The sequence below is a fragment of the Arachis hypogaea genome, chromosome 1 (genome assembly GCF_003086295.3).
Source record: "Arachis hypogaea cultivar Tifrunner chromosome 1, arahy.Tifrunner.gnm2.J5K5, whole genome shotgun sequence".
In the NCBI taxonomy this organism is placed as follows: domain Eukaryota; kingdom Viridiplantae; phylum Streptophyta; class Magnoliopsida; order Fabales; family Fabaceae; genus Arachis; species Arachis hypogaea.
This window is the reverse complement of record NC_092036.1, coordinates 99,622,335-99,631,686: the sequence shown is the minus strand read 5'-3', so window position 1 is coordinate 99,631,686 and position 9,352 is coordinate 99,622,335. Positions and strand designations below refer to the sequence as shown.

General features: G+C 40.3%; 1 protein-coding gene across 1 annotated transcript in view; it reads right to left on the bottom strand.

Annotated features, from left to right (window-relative positions):
* LOC112702600 (uncharacterized) overlaps positions 1-9,352 on the bottom strand; it is a 123,566-nt gene that overhangs the window by 57,130 nt on the left and 57,084 nt on the right. The gene's annotated exons all lie outside the window — the stretch shown is intronic.

Genomic DNA, 9,352 nt, shown 5'->3' with positions numbered 1-9,352 from the left:
TTATTACAAAAGAACAAGAAGTACAGGATTTCAAAATTTTAAACTGGCTTAATTATTTGATGTGGTGACAATACTTTTTGTTTTCTGAATGTATGCTTGAACAGTGCATAAGTCTTTTGAATTTGTTGTTCATGAATGTTTTGGCTCTTGAAAGAATGATGAAAAAGGAGACATGTTACTGAGGATCTGAAAAATCATAAAAATGATTCTTGAAGCAAGAAAAAGCAGTGAAAAAAAAAAGGGAGAAGAAGTGAAAAAAAAGAGAGACGAAAAAAAAGAAAAAGAAAGAAAAGAAAGAAATAAAGTTGTGATCCAAGGCAAAAGAGTGTGCTTAAGAACCCTAGACACCTCTAGTTGGGGACTTTAGCAAAGCTGAGTCACAATCTGAAAAGGGTCACCCAATTATGTGTCTGTGGCATGTATGTATCCGGTGGTAATACTGGAAGACAGAGTGCTTTGGGCCACGCCAAGACTCAATAAGTAGCTGTGTTCAAGAATCATCATACTTAACTAGGAGAATCAATAACACTATCTGGATTCTGAGTTCCTAAAGAAGCCAATCATTCTGAATTTCAAAGGATAAAGTGAGATGCCAAAACTGTTCGAGGCAAAAGCTACTAGTCCCGCTCATCTAATTTGGAGCTTAGTTTCATTGATAATTTGGAGTCTATAGTATATTCTCTTCTTTTTATCTTATTTGATTTCAGTTGCTTGGGACAAGCAACAATTTAAGTTTGGTGTTGTGATGAGCGGATAAATTGTACCCTTTTTGGCATTGTTTTTAGTATGTTTTTGGTAGTTTTAGTTGAGTTCTTAGTATATTTTTATTAGTTTTTAGTTAAAATTCACTTTTCTGGACTTCACTATGAGTTTGTGTGTTTTTTCTGTGATTTCAGGTATTTTCTGGCTGAAATTGAGGGACCTGAGCAAAAATCTGATTCAGAGACTGAAAAGGACTGCAGATGCTGTTGGATTCTGACCTCCCTGCACTCGAAGTGGATTTTCTGGAGCTACAAAAGCCCAATTGGCGCGCTCTCAATGGCGTTGGAAAGTAGACATTCTGGGCTTTCCAGCAATATATGATAGTCCATACTTTGCCCAAGATTTGATGGCCCAAACCGGCGTTCAAAGTCACCCTCAGAAATTCCAGCGTTAAACGCCGGAACTGGCACCTAAATGGGAGTTAAACGCCCAAACTGGCACAAAAGCTGGCGTTTAACTCCAAGAAGAGTCTCTACACGAAAATGCTTCATTGCTCAGCCCAAGCACACACCAAGTGGGCCCGGAAGTGGATTTTTATGTCATTTACTCACCTCTGTACACCCTAGGCTACTAGTTCTCTATAAGTAGGACCTTTTACTATTGTATTTTCATCTTCGGACATCTAGTTCTTAGATCATTGGGGGCTGGCCTCACAGCCATGCCTAGACCTTGTTCTTATGTATTTTCAACGGTGGAGTTTCTACACACCATAGATTAAGGTGTGGAGCTCTGCTGTACCTCGAGTATTAATGCAATTACTATTGTTCTTCTATTCAAATCCGCTTGTTCTTTGTCCAAGATATCACTTGTTCTTCAACTTGATGAATGTGATGATCCGTGACACTCATCATCATTCTCACTTATGAACAAAGTGACTGACAACCACTTCTGTTCTACAAGCAACAAGGCTCCAGTGTTTATCTCTTGGATTCTTTAACCGGAATCTTCGTGGTATAGGCGAGAACTGATGGCGGCATTCAAGAGAATCCGGAAGGTCTAACCTTGTCTGTGGTATTCTGAGTAGGATTCAATGATTGAATGACTGTGACGTGCTTCAAACTCCTAGCAGGTGGGGCGTTAGTGACAGACGCAAAAGAATCATTGGATTCTATTCCGGCCTGACCGAGAACCGACAGCTGATTAGCCATATGCTGTGACAGAGCATAGGAACATTTTCACTGAGAGGATGGGAGGTAGCCACTGACAACGGTGAAACCCTTGCATAAGCTTGCCATGGAAAGGAGTAAGAAGGATTGGATGAAGACAGTAGGAAAGCAGAGAGACAGAAGGGAAAGCATCTTCATACGCTTATTTGAAGCTCTCACCAATGATATACATAAGTATCTCTATCTTTATCTTTATGTTTATTCATGCATCATTTATACCCATTTGAGTTTGCCTGACTAAGATTTACAAGGTGACCATAGCTTGCTTCATACCAACAATCTCCGTGGGATCGACCCTTACTCGCGTAAGGTTTATTACTTGGACGACCCAGTGCACTTGCTGGTTAGTTGTGCGAAGTTGTAGTGATCACAATTTCGTGCACCAAGGAGCTATCATGAAGCTGAATGCCAAGTTGTTTGGTAATGGGACTTGGGAAAGTGAACCTCCCTTGCTCATTAATGAACTAGATACCTGGATTCAGCAAACTCTACCTCAAAAGAGACAAGATCCTGGCAAATTCTTAATACCTTGTACCATAGGCACCATGACCTTTACAAAGCTCTGTGTGATCTGGGGTCAGGGATAATCTTATGCCACTCTTTGTAATGGAGAAGCTGGGATCATAGAGGTACAGCCTGCCATATTCTCATTACAATTGGCAAACAAGTCATTGAGACAAGCTTATGGAATAGTAGAGGACATGTTAGTAAAGGTTGAAGGCCTTTACATCCCTGCTGATTTCATAATCTTAGACACTGGGAAGGAAGAGGATGAATGCATCATCCTTGGAAGACCTTTCCTAGCTACAGCAGGAGCTGTGATAGATGTCAACAGAGGTGAATTAGTCCTTCAATTGAATGGGGACTACCTTGTGTTTAAGGCACATGGCCATCCCTCTGTGGCAAAAAAGAGTAAGCATGAAGAGCTTCTCTCAGTTCAGAGTCAAGAAGAGCCCCCACAGTCAAACTCTAAGTTTGGTGTTGGGAGGCCACAATCAAACTCTAAGTTTGGTGTTAAGACCCCATATCCAAACTCTAAGTTTGGTGTTGGGACTATACAATATTGACCTGATCACCTTTGTGGCTCCATGAGGGCCCACTGTCAAGCTAATGACATTAAAAGAGCGCTTGTTGGGAGGCAACCCAATTTTATTTATCTAATTTTTCTTTTATTTTATTATTGTTTTGTGTTTTATTAGGTACATGATCATGAGGAGTCACGAAAAAAATATAAAAATTAAAAACAGAATAAAAAAAACAGCAGAAGAAAAATCACACCCTGGAGGAAGCACATCCTGGCGTTCAATGCCAGTAAGGAGCATCTGGCTGGCGTTCAACGCCAGAACAGAGCATGAATCTGGCGCTGAACGCCAGAAACAAGCAACATTCTGGCGTTTGAACGCCAGAAATGTGCCTAGAGGAAAAGCTGGCGCTGAACGCCAGTAACAAGCATGAAACTGGCGTTCAACGCCAGAAACATGTTACATGTGGGCGTTGAACGCCCAGAATGTGCATTACCTCGGCGTTTAAACGCCAGAATAGTGTGCAAAGGCATTTTACATGCCTATTTGGTGCAGGGATGGAATTCCTTGCCACCACAGGATCTGTGGACCCCACAGGATCCCCACCTAACATATTCCCACCTTACCTCCTAATCCTATTTTACTCTTCCCCATGACACTCCTTCCCAAAACCCTTCACCAATCACCTCAATCTCTCTTCCCAATTACTCCCTTCACCACTCACATCCATCCACTCTTCCCCATAAACCCCACCTACCTTCAAAATTCAAAAACATTTTCCCACCCAATCCCACCCTTAATGGCCGAACCTACCCTCTCCCCTTTCCCTATATATACCCTTTCATTCTACTTCATTTTCACACAATACAACCCCCTCTTTCGAGCAATATTTTAAGTTTGGTGTGGTCAAAGCATAATCTTTTTTGTTTTCCATTACCATCAATGGCACCTAAGGCCGGAGAATCCTTTAGAAAAGGAAAAGGGAAGACAAAAGCTTCCACCTCCGAGTCATGGGAGATGGAAAGATTCATCTCCAAGAGCCATCAAGACCACTTCTATGATGTTGTGGCAAAGAAGAAGGTGATCCCTGAGGTCCTTTTCAAGCTCAAGAAAAATGAGTATCCGGAGATCCGACATGAGATCCGAAGAAGAGGTTGGGAAGTCCTAACCAACCCCATGCAACAAGTCGGAATCTTAATGGTTCAAGAGTTCTATGCCAATGCATGGATCACTAGGAACCATGATCAAAGTATGAACCCGAGTCCAAAGAATTATCTCTCAATGGTTCGGGAGAAATACTTAGATTTTAGTCCAGAAAATGTGAGGTTGGCGTTCCACTTGCCCATGATGCAAGGAGATGCACGCCCCTACACTAGAAGGGTCAACTTTAATCAAAGGTTGGACCAAGTCCTTATGGACATATGTGTGGAAGGAGCTCAATGGAAGAGAGACTCCAAAGGCAAGCCAGTTCAACTAAGAAGACTGGACCTCAAGCCTGTAGCTAGAGGATGGTTGGAGTTCATTCAACGCTCCATCATTCCCACTAGCAACCGATCTGAAGTTACTGTGGATCGGGCCATCATGATTCATAGCATCATGATTGGAGAGGAAGTAGAAGTTCATGAAGTCATCTCTAATGAATTCTACAAAATAGCCGAAAAGCCCTCCACCATGGCAAGGCTAGCTTTTCGTCACCTTATTTGCCATCTATGTTACTCAGCTGGAGTTATCATAGAAGGAGACATCCCCATTGAAGAGGATAAGCCCATCACCAAGAAAAGGATGGAGCAAGCAAGAGAGACCCTCCACGGTTCTCAAGAGATGCATGAGGAAACTCATCATCAAGAAATCCCTGAGATGCCTCAAGGGATGCACTTTCCTCCCAACAACTATTGGGAACAACTCAACACTTCCTTAGAAGATTTGAGCCACAATGTGGAACATCATGAGCACTCCATCGTTCTCCATGAAATAAGAGAAGATCAAAGAGCAATAAGGGAGGAGCAACAAAGGCAAGGAAGGGACATAGAAGAGCTTAAGAACATTGTTGGTCCTTCAAGAAGAAGACACCACTAAAGGTGGATTCATTCCTTGTTCTTATTTCTTTCTGTTTTTCGGTTTTTATGTTACATGTTTATCTATGTTTTGTGTCTCTACTTCATGATCATTAGTATGTAGTAACCATGTCTTAAAAGCCATGAATAAATTCCATGAATCCTTCACCTCTCTTAAATAAAATATGTTTTAATTCAAAAGAACAAGAAGTACATAAAATTTCGATTTTATCCTTGAATTTAATTTAACTATATTGATGTGGTGACAATACTTTTCGTTTTCTGAATGAATGCTTAAACAGTGCATATTTTGATCTTGTTGTTTATGAATGTTAAAATTGTTGGCTCTTGAAAGAATGATGAATAAAGAGAAATGTTATTGATGATCTAAAAAATCATGAAATTGATTCTTGAAGCAAGAAAAAGCAGTGAAAAGTAAAAAGCTTGCAAAAAAAATAGAAAGAAAAAGAAAAAGCAAGCAGAAAAAGCCAATAGCCCTTAAAACCAAAAGGCAAGGGTAAAAAGGATCAAAGACTTTGAGCATCAATGGATAGGAGGGCCCAAGGAATTAAAATCCAGGCTTAAGCGGCTAAATCAAGCTGTCCCTAACCATGTGCTTGTGTCATGAAGGTCCAAGTGAAAAGCTTGAGACTGAGTGGTTAAAGTCGTGATCCAAAGCAAAAGAGTGTGCTTAAGAGCTCTGGACACCACTAACTGGGGACTCTAGCAAAGCTGAGTCACAATCTGAAAAGGTTCACCTAGTTATGTGTCTGTGGCATTTATGTATCCGGTGGTAATACTGGAAAACAAAATGCTTAGGGCCACGGCCAAGATTCATAAGTAGCTGTGTTCAAGAATCAACATACTTAACTAGGAAAGTCAATAACACTATCCGAAATTCTAAGTTCCTAGAGAAGCCAATCATTCTGAACTTCAAAGAAAAAAGTGAGATGCCAAAACTGTTCAGAAGCAAAAAGCTACAAGTCCCGCTCATCTAATTAGAATTAATATTCATTGATATTTTAGAATTTATAGTATATTCTCTTCTTTTTATCCTATTTGATTTTCAGTTGCTTGGGGACAAGCAACAATTTAAGTTTGGTGTTGTGATGAGCAGATAATTTATACGCTTTTTGGCATTGTTTTTAGGTAGTTTTTAGTAAGTTCAAGCTACTTTTAGGGATGTTTTCATTAGTTTTTATGTTAAATTCACATTTCTGGACTTTAATATGAGTTTGTGTGTTTTTCTGTGATTTCAGGTAATTTCTGGCTGAAATTGAGGGACTTGAGCAAAACTCTGAAAAAGGCTGACAAAAGGACTGCTGATGCTGTTGGAATCTGACCTCCCTGCACTCGAAATGGATTTTCTAGAGCTATAGAACTCCAAATGGCGCGCTCTTAACGGCGTTGGAAAGTAGACATCCAGAGCTTTCCAGCAATATATAATAGTCCATACTTTATTTGGGAATTGACGACATAAATTGGCGTTGAACGCCAAGTACATGCTGCTGTCTGGAGTTAAACGCCAGAAACACGTCATGATCCGGAGTTGAACGCCCAAAACACGTTATAACTTGGAGTTCAACTCCAAGAGAAGCCTCAGCTCGTGGATAGACCAAGCTCAGCCCAAACATACACCAAGTAGGCCCCGTAAGTGGATTTATGCATCAATTACTTACTCATGTAAACCCTAGTAGCTAGTCTAGTATATATAGGACATTTAACTATTGTATTAGTAGTCTTTTGACCACGTTTCATCTTTGACCAGTTTATGTGATCTTAGACCATGGGGGCTGGCCATTCGGCCATGCCTGAACCTTTCACTTATGTATTTTCAACGGTGGAGTTTCTACACACCATAGATTAAGGGTGTGGAGCTCTGCTGTACCTCAAGTTTCAATACAATTACTATTACTTTCTATTCAATTCTCTTTTATTCTTATTCCAAGATATACGTTGCACTTCAACTTGATGAATGTGATGATCCGTGACACTTCATCATCATTCTCACCTATGAACGCGCGTGATTGACAACCACTTCCGTTCTACTCTAGGCCGGGCGCATATCTCTTAGATTCCCCAACAGAATCTTCGTGGTATAAGCTAGATAGATGGTGGCATTCATGGGGATCCGGAAAGTCTAACCTTGTCTGTGGTATTCCGAGTAGGATCCTGGGAATCAGGAAAGTCTAACCTTGTCTGTGGTATTCCGAGTAGGATTCCAGTATTGAATGACTGTGACGAGCTTCAAACTCCTGAAGGCTGGGCGTGATGACAAACGCAAAAGAATCAATGGATTCTACTCTAACCTGATTGAGAACCGACAGATGATTAGCCGTGCTGTGACAGAGCATTTGGACCATTTTCACTGAGAGGATGGGATGTAGCCTTCAACAAGGGTGATGCCTCGAGACGATTAGTCGTGCAGTGACAGCGCATAGGACCATTTTCCTGAGAGGATTAAAAGTAGCCATTGATGATGGTGATGCCCTACATACAGCTTGCCATGGAAAGGAGTAAGAAGGATTGGATGAATGTAAGAAGAAAGTAGAGATTCGAAAGGATTCTAGCATCTCCACACGCCTATCTGAAATCCCCACTATTGATTTACATAAGTATTTCTATCCCTTTTTATTTTCCATTTATTATTAATTTTCGAAACCTATAACCATTTAATCTTCCTAACTGAGATTTACAAGGTGACCATAGCTTGCTTCATACCAACAATCTCTGTGGGATTGACCCTTACTCACGTAAGGTATTACTTGGATGACCCAGTACACTTGCTGGTTAAGTTGAACGGAGTTGTGATCATAAATTCCAATAGAGCCAATTTCTAAATCTCATGCAAATACAAAGAGGATCACAATTTCGTCCACCAATAATCTGAAAAATCTAAAAATTGATTCTTGAAGTAAGAAAAAGTAGCAAAAAAAGAGAGTATACAAAAAAAGCAAAAGAAGTAGAAAAAGCTAATAACCTTTTAAACCAAAAGGCAAGGGTGAAAGGGCCCAAGACTTTGAGCATCAGTGGTTAGGAGGCCCCAAAGGAATAAATTCCTAGCCTAAGCGGCTAAACAAAGCTGTCCCTAACCATGTGCTTGTGGCGTGAAGGTGTCAAGTGGAAAGCTTGAGACTGAGCGGTTAAAGTCGTGGTCCAAAGCAAAAAGAGTGTGCTTAAGAACTTTGGACACCTCTATCTGGGGACTCTAGCAAAGCTTTGTCACAATCTGAAAAGGTTCACCCGGATAAAGTGTCTGTGGCATGAATGTATCCAGTGGTAATACTGGAAAACAGAGTACTTAGGGTCATGGCCAAGACTCTAAAAAGCTATATTCAAGAATCAAAATATGCTTAACTAGGAGAGTCAATAAAACCATCTAGATTTTAAGTTCCTAAAGATGCCATCCATTCTGATTTTCAATGGATAGTGAGATGCCAAGACTATTCAGAAACAAAAAGCTACTAAAATCCGCTTATCTAATTGACTGAGCTTCATTGAAAACTCATAAACTTATTGCATCCTACTCTTCTTTTATCCTATTTTATTTTTAGTTGCTTGGGGACAAGCAACTGTTTAAGTTTGGTATTGTGATGAGCGGATATTTTATACGCTTTTTGGCATAGTTTTCATATAGTTTTTAATAGGTTTTACTTAGTTTTTAATAAGTTTTTACAAGTTTTAGTGTTAATTTAACATTTTTGGATTCCACTTTGAGTTTGTGTGTTTTTGTATCTTTTCAGGTATTTTCTGGCTGAATTTGAGGAGATGGAGCAGGAGTCTGATTCAGAGACAGAGAAAGCGCTACAGATGTTGTCCAGATCTGACCTCCCTGCACTTGGAAGAGATTTTCTGGAGTCAGATAAATCCAAATGGAGTGTTCTTAACTGCTAGGGAAAGCTGACTTTCAGAGCTTTCCAGCAATGTATAATAGTCTATATGTTGTTTCGGATTAGAAGGCCCAAAATAGGCATCCAACGCCAGCTTCCTGCCCTTTTCTGGCATCCAGCGCCCAAGGAAGCAGAGCCCAATGTTCAAAAGCCCAGAGATGACTCCCTAGCTGTCGTTCAACATCCAGAAGACCTCATATTACATGGATCTCATCAAGCTCAGCCCAAACACTTACCAAATGGGCCCCAGAAGTGGATCTTTGCACCAAAAAGACTGTTGTACCCTTACTAGTCATTAGTTTAGTATTTGAAGGATTTTATTCATGTCATTCAGAGGATACATCACTTTTTCTTATTATACATGTTTTACATTGTATTCTACCTCAGTATGAGTTTCTAAACCTCCTAGGTTGAGGGGAGGAGCCCTGCTGAGTCTTATGAATTAATAAAAGTACTAT